This window comes from Takifugu flavidus, chromosome 8 (genome assembly GCF_003711565.1).
Source record: "Takifugu flavidus isolate HTHZ2018 chromosome 8, ASM371156v2, whole genome shotgun sequence".
Taxonomy (NCBI): domain Eukaryota; kingdom Metazoa; phylum Chordata; class Actinopteri; order Tetraodontiformes; family Tetraodontidae; genus Takifugu; species Takifugu flavidus.
In genome coordinates, this window is record NC_079527.1 from 9,956,467 (window position 1) to 9,972,020 (window position 15,554).

Here is a 15,554-nt window from a genome sequence, read left to right on the forward strand (position 1 = left end):
CTGTTCCGGCATGCATCAATGTCAGCCGCCCTCCCCAAAGGCTCCTGATTTATGAATCGTATCCTGGTCTGTCATTACTGTCTCCAGTAGGAGGCATTGATGTCGAATCCATCACCGGGAGAATCGCCTCATGTCCCCAAATATCATGAATATTATTCTGACAACCTGTGGCCAGCAGTGCCCCAGATTTATATGAACCACTGGAAGATAATATATTAAAATGTTGCAAGAAATTCCGAGTTGTTTCGTTCAGTTTGGCGGATCATTTTTCTTATTGAGGCTACGTTCTGATGTAGTTGTAAATGTACGCAGCCCAGCAGCCCTAATGTGATCCGACTGTCTGGTTTACTGATCTGAGACAAATAACCGTGATGTGATTTGTAACAGGTGACTCTCAGCAGTGTCGGGCTCCTGCTTGCATATCTGTGGTGGTTCTTTCTCATCCAGTTCAGTACTTTCATCCAATTTCGCACTGCTTGATCCGGCTGACATCACAAGTAGACCCTCTGTCTGTTTGAATGTGACAGAACAGCAATCGAAAGGTTTGAAAACAAATGCAGTGGCCTCCCGGGCACAACAGGAAGTAAACGAGGTTGTCCCGCGTCACGCCACAAAATGACAGGTTTGGCGTCACCTTTACAACGAAGGCCTTGCCCGGCGTTTTCATCGGAAAGGACGTGATTGTGCTTTTGTTTCCATTTCAGGGAATGGAAACGAAACCAAGCCTGGCACTGCCGGCGCTGTTGAAAAATTCAACAATGCGCCAATCCCCAACCGACAGATGCCAGCGGACACCACAGGTTCGCTGTCATCACGTTGTATTATGTTCGCCTGACTGCACGCAGACATCAATCCTGTTGAACAAACGGAGAGCTCGATTAAAGAAAAATTAGACCCTTGCGAGCGGACAGTCTCCTGTTGACACATACAAATCAGCTGGTATTGTCTCTCCCAGGTAGGTATCAGCTGTCAATCAGAGGTGACGTCTCAGATGTTTCCATACCTTTTGCTGACTGACTCATCGATATTCCGGCACTTCCGATTGGGCCTTTGTCAAAGACCCGATAATGCGTAACCCTACGCTCAGAGACGACTGCACAACCTTGAGCTCATTCACCACCAACGCCGACAGCCCGGGAGACGGAATCGCGATACATCAGGCTCAGCCTTTGTTCACAGCCTGTTCTTCAGTAGGCGGCAGAGACAAGGTGGTGTAATGGATCTGTCAAAAGGCTCGTGCCACTGGGTTGCATTCAGGAGTGAGACGATCACGCTCGGTCGCTCCTGGCAACGCTACCCTTGATCGCAGATTGGGCTGAAGATTGTCTGCAACAGCAAAGATATGATTACTTTAAACGCTATGCTTTTTCTTTTGACAAGCGAGAGCTCTGCAGCCTTGCTCAATGGCTCAAAAGCAACATTTTGAAAGTGTTTTCCTGATTCTTTTGAATGAGGGATTGGGATGAAAAACAGGCACGGTAAAACCATATAATCACTTTGACAGCTAAAGTTACAAACCATGACAGAAAATAGGCCTCAGGTACCCAACATGACAGGAAACAGCACAACAGTAATGACATTCTGTTGGACAGAACAGAGGAGCTTAGGTGAAGGTGGGCTTGCAAAGTGTCAGAGGAAAGTTGCTGCACTGGTTGTGCTCCCGAAAGATGAAGAACGAACCCCTGTTTTTCCTTAAATGATCGACGGGGTCAACATTACACACATGTTCAGCTAACTGGCGGCGGCAGTGCGCTCCTCTGGAATCACCAGGTTTTAGATCAGTGCATGCCAGAGATAAGCAGAGCATATTCTCTGACTGCTCTGGTGGCTACACTTCAGTTATTTCCATCCATCCATCCACCAGGGTTTGCATTTTCTATTCTTTTTTTGCTTCCAGGTACTAGATAAAATCTTTTGGATATCGTCGTTAATATTCAAATCCCAACATTTGCAGTTTTTTCAGCCTCATAGGACCCCCCACTTGCCCATTCAGCTATTTGAAGAGATAAAGCCCTTGGATCGTGAAAGAATAATAATAAAAGACATTTCAGGGCTTAGTTGTTGAATCCTGGCACACAGTGCACGTTGTGCTGTATCATCCGTGTCTGTCCTCACTATTGAGTGATGTGTGGTCGGTGTGACTCACAACCCTTTACCACTGAAATAATATCATGCAAATAATGCCCATTGTGTTTTGAGTGCTGAGGACTGGCTCACAGTGGCAGCATGGTAAACAGAATATCACAGTCTCCTACGAAATGCCTTCCAATTCTCCAGAGGGGACCCTGAGGCCTGCCCAAGTCACATGAGATCATTTCACTGAGTTCTAAGTCTCCCGCTGGGTTTTCATTGGGAATGTTCAAGAGGATCAAGATGTCCCATGAATAAGGAGCTCTATAGAACAAATGAACCTGGAATGAACCAGTTTATTAGAGAACTACGCCCACAGACCTGTCCTAAACTTCTCCTTAAAACCAGTAGTGTTTTTGATTAAATGGTAGTTTATATATACATATTTTTTTGGACCTTATAGATCCTATTAGAACCGGTGGTGACACCAGACTTTTCACCACTATAAGGAGGCAATTTTCAAAAGGCTTTCGGTCATGACAAATGTTATTTCAAACACATTTAAACAGTTTCAGCTATTTATAAATGGGAATTTTCTTATTACAGCATTAGAACTGCTATGTTTGCTTATTTTTAAATAATAAATATATTCTGCACTACTGCCCAATGTATGGAATGTGTAGCAACACAGGTCTTTGATAAACACATTACAAATGTCTTCTGTGGTCTGTTGTGTCACAGCCCCCCCATACATGTTTTTTAAGGGGATTTGGGGTTTTATGGAATATTAAATGGTCTAGACTCTTCATTTGTACCATTGTAACTATGCTACTCCAGGTTTCATTTTTTTCTCTAAATCTCGCAACTGTTACTTTAAAAGGTTAGTGTTTTGTTAGGCCTTCATGAACCAATGTGATTAATATTCAAAATCTGACTGATTGCGTGTGTAGAGACTGAGTAAAGCCATTCTAACGTGCTGCCCACGGTGATGCCAGTTTATTTTCAGCCCACTTGCTGGCATCAAAATAATTAAAGGGAGGGGAGCGTGAATGAGCCCTCACCATCTGCCTGTGGAGTGGAAACGGCATGTTTGATATCCTCCTCGTCTTAGTATAGCAGATGTACATCACCTCCTCATCCTGCCGCCTTGGAGGAGGAACACATCAAATGAGACAGCAAGTTTCCTGCAACCCAGAAACCAACACACCAAAGGCCAAACAGCATGCTTCCTAATGAGAAGAACAGAGGCAGTCATGTGATGTTTGATGCGGGATGATGACTTCTGAGTGGTGCTCTCAACAGTGACAATCATCAATGTGAGGGAGGAACAGAAGCTTTTACTCTAAGCACCCTTATTTCAACAAACGGGATGAACCCACTTTACGCAAATGAAGTAAATGATATATAACGCGTTCTTGTTTTGATCATGTTTGCAAAAGAGCTGAAGGGATTTAGCACCTCTGCCACCAGAGCTGCTGTGTTTATAAGCCCCTTTTTTAATCTGCAGTAGTTTTTCTGGTCATTATTTGGTCCTTATGAGAGCAGCTTGATTACTGACACTATCGCTATTCAGCACATATTCTGTTGGCTCTTGTTCCCAGCTATGTTCCGTCGCTACTTAGCTCCAATATGGGGTCACTTAAATGAAATTTATGGGTTAATTCAGTGCAACAGCGCAACTACCACAGCTGTATATACAATCCAAGAGTCTTGCTTCATGGTTCATGATGCAAAACCTCCCAAAAATCCTCCCAAAACCTCCCAAATGCGGCCACGGCAGTTTGTAAGCAGAGGTTCGAGCTGGGTCTAAAGTAGATTTCCAGTCCTCTGGCAGAGTGACTGGGGGAAATGAGCAGCGAGGGACCCCTTGAACCGATACGAGTCTGGACACCTACACACTCGGGAAGTTAAACAGGACGCGTCAAAAGAGCAAAACATTTTCAACAAGTGCAGTCAGGCCAGTCTGGAGATGGGGGGACCAGGGAGGTAGGGGTTTCCTCTGGGCTGGCGTAGGTGGGCTGGTTTAACAGTGACCTGGAGGACCAGGAACTCTGAAACTGGGGGAAGAGTAAAAAACACTAACTGACTTGCCTGTTTCATCAACAACTCAAGACATTTTATATGATATAGTCTAGATTTTCAGCAGATTTAAACCTAGCTACATACTGGCATACTGAGCTGTTAGTGAGATATAAAGCTCAGTCCCATTTCCCTGCTGCAAACTTCAACAGTGAGCAGCAATTTATGGTTCATCTCAGTTGATCTCACAAGTTTGGGGGGGTTTGGGGGATCATGAGGGATTTTAGCCTATACAGCTCACATTCATATAGGTAACATACCTAGGTGTCATACCATACCTGCAAGTCACAAAACTTATTTTTTCCCACTCATTTTGGTGCATGTCTGGAGTTCTAATCTTCTGAGAATGGAAACTTGGGCCAGACTTTAATATTTGATAAAGCTCGCTATACTTCTTCGCTGGTTGTCAAGGGCTGTGGCAGTGTAGCTAGGAGCTAGTCACTTTCCTGTTGTAAATCAACCTAAGGACTGTCGTTTGCTTTTATTGACCGAAACCATTATTTTTTTTCTTTTTGTTCCATTAATTTTAAATGAGGCTTGATTCTCTTTGAGCAGGGTCTGAGAACCATTCCTTGTATCGTTTCCGATTTTTTCATACACATACGCGCAGCTTTCATCGGTCATTCATCTCTTTTTATTGCCAAACAGCGACGAGTCGCTGTTGGTCCCTAACTAGCTGTGAAAAGATGCACTGCGGTTGTTTCTGATATTGGATTGCCATTTTATAGGTGAAAATCGGTTCCAGAGCCTTCTGATCGATGCAGCTGAGCATCATGTGCGCTGAGTCCATTGTGAGCAGCCCTCAGGCAAAAGTGTCTACCTGGCAGGTTTCCAATTCAATTTCAAAACCATTCGTATGGCACACGTGTCAACTGAATGCCTCCTTGTGTTTTGCTGCACTATTTCACAGTCATTTCCTGGTTTTGGTGAGGTGAGGCTGCACAGCTGTCTGACGGTTTGACACGTTGATGACACGTTGCTTCTACGTACACAGCAGATATTCAGATTCAGATCCTTTAATGTCCCACACGGGGAAATTTACACTCCTCCTCTGCTGCTACATGGCTCAAGTTTTAAAACCAGTTGATTTACACATAAATAATAGTGACCAATAATGTTCCAATAAAAACTCACTGTAAACTGTAAAGTGGCGGCAGGTGTAAGGAAATATCAGGGCGTTTGATATTAGTTGTACCTCTGAGGTCTTTTTGGCCTTGTCAGCTTGATTTATAAGCAACCTCCCGCGGGGCAGACATGCATGCCTGCCCGTGACTGCAGCAAATATGAATAGATAATTCTCAGCCAGGGCCAAGAGCTTCATAATGCGACGCAGTTCTGCACTGAATTCACACACCCATTTATTATAGCATTTATAGAAATGGCATCAGTATATGGCAACCATCATGGCTAAACATGAACAACAGCGGCTGCAGCGAATGCACAGAGGTTTATGCTCTAATAAAAAGTCTACATGTTGGGAAACAACCTCTCCTTCATGGAAAATCAGAGGCCAGACTGATATATGTCGGTGTGCTCCACTTGAATGCTGCTTTCCTGTATGTTCAGTTGTTCCCATGAATATTAACCAGCATGCTCTGTTGTGTTGCCAAACACTTTTGGCAGCAAATGACGTCGCTCCGTCTTCGCCGCCTCTCCACCGCGGGCAAAATGGAGTTCAGAGCCTTAACAGCATAAGGTAGCTTTGTCAGCTGATGAAAGGGGGAAGAAAAGTGTTATTTTCCAACGCTTTGAAACAGCGTTAAAAGAAGAAAACAGCGGCGTGTACAGTCGCGCAGGGAGCGCGCGGCAGCTTCATTATGTGACACGTTTGGCGGCACGTAGGAAAATATATTTTTTAAATTCATGATTTATTCATCATTCGGTGGGAATGTTGTCCACAGGCTTTGACCTAATGCAATAAATAGGAAAGTGATGTGGGGAAGATTCAATTTCACCTCTCGTGTGCGTGCACACTTACAGCGAAACCAGGACAATACAACCAGTTCAGATTTAGAAAAGTCACTCAGCTTGATTAAATTTCAGTTCAGGCCTGGATGTGCACACATATGCACACGATGAGAGTTCCATTTTTGTATGTGAGCTTAGCTAATAAAAGCAAAAACATGATCTTTCCTTAACTTCAACGGCCAAAATATATTGACAGACACAAGTCTGGAGGGTAATTAAATGAAATGTTTCAGTAGATAAGGCCCAAAAGTCACTGGAGCCAATTTGTTTTGAACTACAGAACAAATTCTGACACTATTTTCTCAGCAGTTTTTGAACTTTAGTGATGACTAAAGCCAGAAGAGGATGAAGCTAAAGGACACAGAGAGAAGGTTTTTAATGTGGGGTCATGACTGTTTACCTACTGAGTTATGGAAAATGGAACGCCTCAGGCAAACACGCTGAGCAAGGCTATTCTCTGTTATAATAGATGTTTTTAGATATTCCATTAAACATGGAGATATTCGTCTGGGAGTGAACAGTGACTGGCGAGAAGAAATTCCAGCAATAATATAAAAGTGCAGAAAAAAAATTGGGTTTAAATGGATAACTGACAAGTATAGACATCGTGGCCCACGAAATGGTACTAATGGGACCCAATTACAGGGAATTTAGAGGATTTACATTTGGATCAGTTGTTAACCTGCAGAGAGCATGTTTACGCTTGTAAATAATGTGCATCATGAGATTTCTTGCAGGATTAGCCTGTGGAATAGATTTGGGATAACATTATTATACATCTTAGGGATTATTAGGGAGGGATTGCATAAGATCAGCAACAGAATCTGTGGCGGCATGGATATATTTACAAAGAAGCATGCAGGTAGCCCTGCTTTGGCTCTAAATTACAACTTTGAAGTAAGATGTTGGTGCTTATGAACACTCTGACGCTGTCCAAGAGGGGGAATGAGTGACAGGCCACCTATCATGAACTGTACTGACAGATGGTTTCTTACAAGGAGATGTTATGCAACCAAAGTTAACCTCCTGACCTTAATGTGTCTGAGTCAGGGATTTTGGAATCCTGCGACTCAGTGATGGGCATGAAGACTTAGTTTCTTTCTTCATAAAGTAATGAGTAGGCATGAGCCAAATAGCTCTTGTGCATAATCTTTAAATACATAATAAATGAAAAATGATCCACAGAAGGAAGCAGGTCAGGGAAAACAGTGGCTAACAATGGCAGTGTTCCACACCCTTTGTTTGTGTTGGCTGTGTTGCATATGACCTCATCCAGGGTGTCTAAGTTTCAGGTGATGAGGTTTCAGGAGTGGTTAAAGACTCATTGAAGGCCCGTGAGGTGGTAAGTGGAGGTGAAGTTTACACCCCTGACTTTTCTGGATTTCCACCTCACACAGTCCAACAACAGGCACCTCAGGTTGATGGGAGACGCTGAATTCCTCCAGGCGTCAGCCGCGATGGACTGGTGACTCCAGCAGTGCCTGCAATGCCCCTGATTAGCACTGAGAGGCAGTTAGCAAAAAAAAAGGATGGATGATCAGTCATATTAATCACTGAGGAAACAAACATCTCGGGACTGCAGGGCATCACATGAAGTATGGATGAATTACGTGGGGTTGGGGCGGTCGGCTCTTCTGTGTCTACATTCCAGACACAATCATTCACAAGATGTCAGGTTGCCAAATGACACCACCAAGCGCTCCGCTCGCAATAAAACTCCACTCCATTATTACGGAGAACACATGCTACAGCAGTCTGAAACATCAGCAAAATGTTCTCAAGGCTCAATCAGAGCACGGCTTCAGTGTTTGATGCTACCTGTGTTATATATCCGTGTTATATAGGTGTATGTGATTTAAAAGTAAAAGTTTTCTAAGCCTTTTTTAGCATAATTGCCATAACTGTTGCATAATTCATAACTTTTGTCACTTTTCCCGCAGGTATTTGTTGTTTCTGCTGTCACCACGGTCCTGCTTGGTGTTTTTGGTTGCTGGAGCGAGACTCGCTGAGATCTGTGTTACGAGCTGGCGTTCACATTTTAATATTCATCAAACATTTTGAATATACCATGAGGCTTTCACTGCAGCTCGGCCGCTCTAATTGCACAGATATAATATTTCTCATAAGATTTATGAGCTATTAATCTCTTCATGCAGAATGATTCATGAGTCTCAGAGTTGGGAGACATATGATTAGAGTTATTCATCTGTCATGGCGGCACTCAGGCTTTAAGCTACAGATATTTCATCTACATGTTAGACCTAATCCACGAATAAATCCACAGATTTCCAAAATTCTGCTTCACATCACGAGCTGGTGATCAGTGGCACATGTAAGGTGCATGCTGAAGAGCCATTTATCTTCATATTTTCACCAAACTAAATCAGAACCCTACTCGTTGCTTTTGATAGTGAAGTTGGTCCAACACAACAAGCAGGATTAGCTTCAGGAGAGTTTAGGGGATTAGTGTGCTCCGTTTGGACAATTTTGTTTTTTTGAGCCTCTATGATGTTATTAAGGCAGGACATTTTTTTAATAGAATTAAAGCATTCACACTTTTTTCTTAGAAATGCTGTTGGGAATTTAATTAAAACTCACAGTAACTTTAATGTAGAGCTCAGAAAAGGAGGATCCATTTCAGGATCTATCACAGAAGCCTCATTTACAAAGGCCACCAAAGATCAACAGTGGCTCTTTTCTCTGAACTGGATAAAAATATCTTTTGTTTGTTGCAGCAATTCTGCCTTTTGGGTTTTTTTGCAGCTTAAGGGCTAACTCCGACCAGACAAGGTTGCTGGGAGAGCCCGTCTTCTGGTGGTTACCACGGGTTACTTTTGTGTAGACTGAAAAGAACATCTGTGATCTAATAATATCCCCTCTACCATGCATATTTCATGTGTTTTTGCAGCTATTTTTCAATTCTGCTTTGGTGAGTCGTTTAGTCATATATTTGGATGTCACTGCACACCTTGGCAAATCAGATTCCATTTCCTGCACCAATTACTGCTCATGTTTAATTCACAGGCCGATACATACGTTGTAATTTGACCGTGCTAAATTATTAAAGTACGAGATGACAGATGATTGGAGAAACATTATTACTGCGGCATAATCATACAGAGGAGGGTTGATAGCAGAGGGTAAACGTTGCCACAACAATATCAATGACTTTAGATGCGAAGGAGAATTTGGCTTTAATCTCTCAATCAAACGTGTTTACTCTCCCTTCACATGGAGGCGGTCAGGGCAGAGGAGAGCCAACGTGTGCATGCATTTGTGTTTGTGTGTGTCTGTGTGTGTACATTTTTGAGCGATCCGAAGTAAGAGTAGTAGAGCAGTGTTTGCGTTAAATATTGAAGTGGGGCCCCCGCTATGGGCGCTGATTCTATATCCTATATGATTCTATATAAACAAACTTACGTTCTAATTTCTAAATATGACTCAGGACTGGGAGCATCCTTGGAAGCAGTTAATAGAAAAATCGATTTTGTTCCCCAGCAGCCACCGTAGGTCTTACAAAGAGAATGGTTTAGGGACAAGTATTCACCTCTGAATGTAATTGATACCTGAATAATGGGCCGTTGGCAGGATTAATTGGGTTGTTTTGGCATTAAAATGATAGAATAGTGTCTCTGGTTTAAAACTTACTTTGATCCTGAAAACTGAACTGCTTCATAAAAGGACCATGTGAGACCGTCAGGTTGTGAGACAGGTTGTCCATCTCTTACGCTGACAGCTTGATTTGGCCTCTCATCAACTATTTAGAAATATTATGTTAATAATGTTTACTAGATCCTGTACATCTCATCATCGGCTCTCACCTCCATCACATCGTGTCCTCGTGAAATGAGTCGTGCTTGGGAGAAGCTAGCCCCAGTGTTGAGGAGCAATGGTCCCTCCCCCCTCAACTGCCAATGCACTGCCAGCTGCTCCTCAGTCCCCTGGGACGAACGCGGCACCGTCACCGATACCAGCGCTCATGGAAATTGGCAAGGACGATCAGCGCGCGTCGGATCAAACAAGGCGAAGGAAGGATCAGCGCAGGCAGTGAGGACAGTAAGGTGGAAGGAGGGACCCATTCCCTGGGGTGTATTTCACACAAACACATGTTGCCGCGCTTGCTAATATGTGGGAAATAGAGAATATCAGACATTGCGAAAGATAAAAATGCAATAAAGTGAAATCTACCGATACCATTTTTTCCCAGTAGAGTAAATCTATCCTCTGGAGTTTATACTGGAACGTCATTGGAACATGTACCTGGTCATAAATCTCAATTAGAGGGGCACAGCTGCACGCACTTAACTCCACAATGCATATACATTTGAATAGATAATGATGTCATGAATCACCAGGGGTGGAAATCATGACGACAATATGGTTAGAGCATTATAACGGAGCTCATTCTTACACCTCAGCAGCTTGTGCGAAGCACACAGAGTTCCACGTGCCCTTCTGATTGCAGACGAGGATTATTTCATGACTGGGGTCTAACAATACTGAAAAAAATCACCTGTTTATTGTTCACCAAGGTTTCAACTTCGTAGCTCAGAGGCACGTGGCGTTTACTTGCTGTTCATCAATTAAAGAGAGGATATTGTGATGTTGGAGCCTTGAGCAGTGGTGTAGTAAGAACAGTGAAGGGGACATTTTTACAATTAGAGCACAAGATTTCAGGCAGCATGTTGACAAGCATTAGATGCTACTTAAAAGCTCTATTGTTACTGGGCTTCGAAGACAGGCAGATGGTGAATCGGGTCCATTTGACCCAAATGAGCCATTTCAAACAGGAAGGTGGATGCAGTCATACATGCTGGAGTCTGGTCATTGAACTCTCGATGCAGGAGAGCATGAGAACAGGTTCCTGTACTCAACTGGAAGCAATGAAAGAAAACCTAATTACAGGGGTAATGTGAGACCATCTGTCTGCCTGGCAGTTGACTCGGGGCAACTATCTGGCCTTTCTTGCTGACAGTTCAGGATGGACATGCAAAATAGGAAGAAAAGTGTCTCACAAACATGCAATGCAGTCTGGATGAGAGCAACTGCCATTTAAAGAGGAAATCAGGGTCCACTAGCCAAAGCAAATCACTCCTTTTGCTGGAATCTGTTCTACCTGTTGGACATGATGGACCTTTTTTATTTCAAAGACCTGTTGTGTAAATGGGTGTCTGTCTCTCCTGCCCTTTCCCTTTATTACACCTGCTATTACAGGTGAAATAAAGACCTGCAGGGTGTCACGCAGGACACGTCTAAAGTTGGTTAGACTGCATGGAAGACAGCAGATAATGGAAAACAGCATGTGTCCTCTTTGAAGTCCCTGCGTGAGACATCGCTTGCATAACCAACCCCTCCGGCTCAACTTGGTTTCATTCTGGAGAGACATTTGTTTGTTTTTCCCTGTAATAGAACTCCTTTAAATGAGACCTCTTCATCATGCTTCAGTGTTTTCTCTATACATCTTGCTCAAGTATATATATTTTTTTGGCTTCCCTTCTTTCACGGTTGACAGTTCTGGGCTACTTGAGTATTTTGGAACCTGCATTGTGACAGATGGTTCCCTCACTTTCTCCGTTTTTCTGCCGCAGGTGACTCCATCTCCACCAGGCCGTGATGGAGAACCCGTGTTTGGTCCCCACGTGGACCCCGGTGCGCCGAAGAAGAATGAACGCTGCTTACTCTAGTTGAAAATCACTCCCTGATGTCATCAGCGGTCTGGATGCAGACCACTCCTGGGCAATGGTCAGCTTACCCTTTTGCCTCAGTGGGGGCATTTTTGTCAGAGTGAAAAATGTGAGACCTGTAAAAACATTAGCGTCCATGCGGGGAGGGGGCGTCGGTGCTGGCCAGACTAGCAATCAGAGTTTCAAGCCCTTTCTCATTCCAAGTCATTAAATATTGAGGCACCGACAACAAAATGCCTGGACATTCAAACTCCTGTCAAACTATTGGCTCCAAACTTATCTAAATACAACATGTGGGTGTTCAGAGGGGGAGGGGGGATGTGAGCAGCGTAGCCTACAGCTGCACAATTTCATGATAAGAAACCAATTTTCTTGACTTGTGACATAAAGCTACTGGACTGGGGTGCATGTAATAGAATATTAGACACAAACTGTGGTCAGACAAGGGATCCACTTATTTGGCTTCACAGATTAAATCCTTAAAGAAACAGGACTTCATGAGGATAAATTCAGGCACTTACCTCAAAACTAATTCTTAAATCAGAGCTCTTTATTTAGCAATAGTCAGGCCGTTGATTCCCGGAGAATGTCATCAGTTCTAAAATGCTCCAGGGAACCTACTCTAATTATCATAGAGCTATATTGTTTACCAGTTATTTGCAAATGTTTGTTTAACTTGTTCATTGCTGATGTATCAGGTGTAATTAATTTGACATTTGAGCATTATCCTGTATCATCTCCTGGATTATCTAATGATGATGAGAAGAGCATGCATAATAACCCAAATGCATAATTACCTTTTAAAATTGCCTCTCACCATGTTCTGGTATAGGAAAAGAAAAAAAGACGGGCATTTGGCCCTGATCCATACCTGAGATGTGCTCTGACTATCGCTCTGACATGATCTGATGGGATCGCTAACGCATTTATCTCACACTTTATTAATACATTTGAGCATCGCTGCTGGTTTGCTCCCCTTACATGTGTGAGTTCCGCATGATGTCGACATGCATATTAATGCGCCTGTGTCACAGCCTTGGGTGCAAACTCACCCGATGCTCCAGATGTCTTCATGAAGCCGAGAATGCGCCCTTGTCGGCGCGTCTGCCTGAGCTCTCCGGAGGACTCCACAGCGGGGACGTCAGAGGAAGAGGTCCATGGTGCTATATAGTGTGACGCAAATGCCCGAGACCCGAAGCGACGGTGTATTTTCAAAGGTCGCGTCTGTGCGTGTGTGGCTTCAAAGGCCTTTTAAACGTGCCGGAGAGGCTCTAATTACAATCATAAGGGTCATGAGATGGAAAACTTGGATTTAAAATGAACAGTCAGCTTTTGTTTGCTGCCACCGGCTCAGATTTCTGCACTCAGGAACTGTGATATGTTTTAAATGTTTTTAGAATGGAAAAACATTGGAAGGCTTTCATAGAGGGCATGTGAGTTAATGTGTTTTCTTAAATAGCCTTTCCAGACCAGGAGCAGCCTTCGCCAGAAGTGCTTTTGTCATCCATCTGTCTTTCCTCCATCACAGCTTGAAGGAATCTCTCTAAGTTTAGAACACACACTGAATTGGACATAACCTTGTGAGACCTCGAGTAGACATCCTTGGGATACATGCAACTTAAAAATATATTTCCAAGTGCCAAATATCCTCTACAGCCTGGGAATTGTTTGCAGCTTCATTTGTAATTAAGCTCATCAATTTTCCTGATACTGATGGCATGTTTAAAAGTGTCGGGATTTGTGATTTGGGATACATGAAGCATCAGTCAAGGGCAGGAATAAAGTCGCAAATCTTGAAAACAAAGCAACCAAAAGATGGAGCAGGAACAGATGAGAACCAGAGCACAGATCTGACAAACAGAGTGAGGATCGCTGGTCTGACGGACCCCAGGATGAGGATTTCAGAACAAGTGCAGGTGTGAAACCTTAGACGGGGACTCTAATCTGCAAAGATAAGTGAAGAATAAAGGGAGGAAACATGGGATGCGGCACATCAGAGGGGGTGAACGGGGCTCTTTGTCGTTTCATATCATGTCTGTCACGAGGTAAATATGGTTCGCTGAACCCTGCAGGTGGTTGGGGAACAGGAAGTAGCTCGCACAGCACAGCAGCCACACTGGCCATCCAGAAGAGGAGACACAGCAAGAGAGGAGGGGCTTGAGTTGACTGTAACCCAGCAAACCAGGTAAACATACTGAACGTCCATTTTAAAAATGCAAAGTGGGATTGGGAGCATTGCTGCTGATGATCTGTGTTGTGTTCTCTCCCTGTTCAGCTGATGCCAATGCAAATGTCCACATGCTCTCTCATATGAGTGTGATGGAGGGAGACTGAGGCGACGTCACTGCTGCAGAAAATGAGGAGGGAAACCAGGAGCAACATCGGTCGAACAAAAATGTCCAAACCCCAAGATGAGAGCCACCCGCGTCCACCCCGTTTCTGAAGTCTAAACCTATTGTCATCGTTTTATAATCCCCAAATTATCATTGACCTAATTTTCACGCACAGACTTCTGGGAAACAATGAAGTATTAAGCCTTTAAGCCTTGTAAATCCATTTTCATTAGATTACTGTACGTCCACTTTGGAGAGCATTTTGGTGATGAAGCTCCGCGTCGTGATTCATGCACATCTCACCTCTACTCCCATCCGTCGCGAGCTGTGATTGGCTATACTCACCTCTGTGGCTTGATTGCCGACCGCGGCCGTGATGAGCGTGAACTGCTGCAGGTCCAGTCTGAGGGCGACAACAGTGTCACCTTCTGCCAGTTCTCTGCAGCAAATACGGATGGTTTTTACCTGTAACTTATAGTGTGGAGTCATTTTAGGAATAACGCACTGAAAAAAATCCAATATGAGGCACCAGCAGGTAAAATCTGATGAAACAGATTGTAATATATTCAAATATTATGAATGCAAACGCTTCAGCTCGCAGGCCGTCATTAGAGCTAACATTTAAAGGTTGAAAGAAGCCTTTCTAAGAAGAATAAAAATTGTATTTAAAGAGTTTAATAAATGGCTGGAGATAGACTTTTGATTTAGTTTAATGCACAGGAAATGCTGCGAGTTAGATTATTGTGAAGAGGCATTTTCTCAAAATGTGCAAAATTAAAAACATTCTGAGCAGCACTATTAAACCTGTAGCATTTTAAAATCAATAAGCATTCATTTCTTTAAAATGTTGCATCACCAAAGGACCTGCCAGCCCTTAATATTTAACTTTGATTCATCATTTGTTTTGAAAATCTAATTAAATCTATCTATCCCAAGGAGAATATACACAATGAATCTGCAATTAATCGCATACTTAAACGCAATGGGTTCATCAAACTAATGCTAACGCTGCTAATACTGCCAGCGTGCAGCGACATCTCAATAAAACATCCATGTGACAGCTCAGATGAATAAAACATACAGGAATAACGAGGGGTCAAGCAGGCAGTAAAAGAGGCTGCAGCTATGTGTCGTAAAATGCAAATCTTGTTAGTCTGGTATAGATTGACTGACTTGACCTGAAGAGAAAGAAGCAACGACGTGTCTGTGTGGGGAAACAGGCCCGTCCTTCATGGTAGCACTTATTATTGTGCAGGTAATTGGCTTTACATAGAGCACCCCGATAAAAGATAAATCAGCTACCTCGCACGAAAAATGTGATAGAGAAGCAATAATGACAATGAGACTGACAGTTAAATATTTGACAAGAGTCTTTGTATTAAAATGGACTTTCTATGAATGAAAAATAAGAATGAAACCC

At 43.2% G+C, this 15,554-nt stretch overlaps 1 long non-coding RNA gene across 1 annotated transcript; it reads left to right on the top strand.

Annotated features, from left to right (window-relative positions):
- The first annotated feature begins 10,035 nt into the window (after positions 1–10,035).
- Positions 10,036–12,527, top strand: LOC130530155 (uncharacterized). The gene is made up of 2 exons (XR_008951752.1): positions 10,036–10,173; positions 11,706–12,527. It is a non-coding gene; the product is annotated as an uncharacterized LOC130530155 (long non-coding RNA).
- Positions 12,528–15,554: the final 3,027 nt, after the last annotated feature.